Source organism: Fukomys damarensis, unplaced genomic scaffold (genome assembly GCF_012274545.1).
Source record: "Fukomys damarensis isolate Sample0158 unplaced genomic scaffold, DMR_v1.0_HiC HiC_scaffold_23, whole genome shotgun sequence".
NCBI classification, from domain to species: domain Eukaryota; kingdom Metazoa; phylum Chordata; class Mammalia; order Rodentia; family Bathyergidae; genus Fukomys; species Fukomys damarensis.
Window position 1 is genome coordinate 4,197,523 of NW_022900935.1, and position 555 is coordinate 4,198,077.

Below are 555 nucleotides of genomic sequence, written 5' to 3' on the forward strand. Positions count from 1 at the left end.
TTGAATATTCCATGGACTTAAGCTTGTCTGCAGGACTTTGGTATAAACAGATTCACGTTTTCCTCCAACCAACATTTGGAAACTCGCTGCATTGGGAGAAATACGCTTATGGTCAGATGTCAAAGTTACTAGTCTTAGTTTCAATATTGTTAGCATAGGAGCCTCTAATATAATGTCTTGTGTTAATGTTCATAGAGATTGTTTATGAAACTGATAATAATTGTAAATTGATTATTGTATATTCTTGGAAATAGTGATTGCCTTTCATTTTTTGGGATTTTGGTGGTTATGTAAGATGAGACGACAGAGACAAAATGATAATATCATGTTATTGCAAGCTTTCGCTGCCCTTGAAGCCGGATACTCGCCTGCTGCCTGGTTGGCCAATTTACAAATGGTTGGCCAATTTACAATAGTGGCTTGAACATTGGTCAATATCTGCCTATGCCTTGCTCATTCGGAGGCCATAAATATCTGCATCTCCCTACCTCCTTGGACATGGCCTCTGCACTCTGTGGATTAGTCCATTGCACCAGAATCAGGCATGTCCTTTTA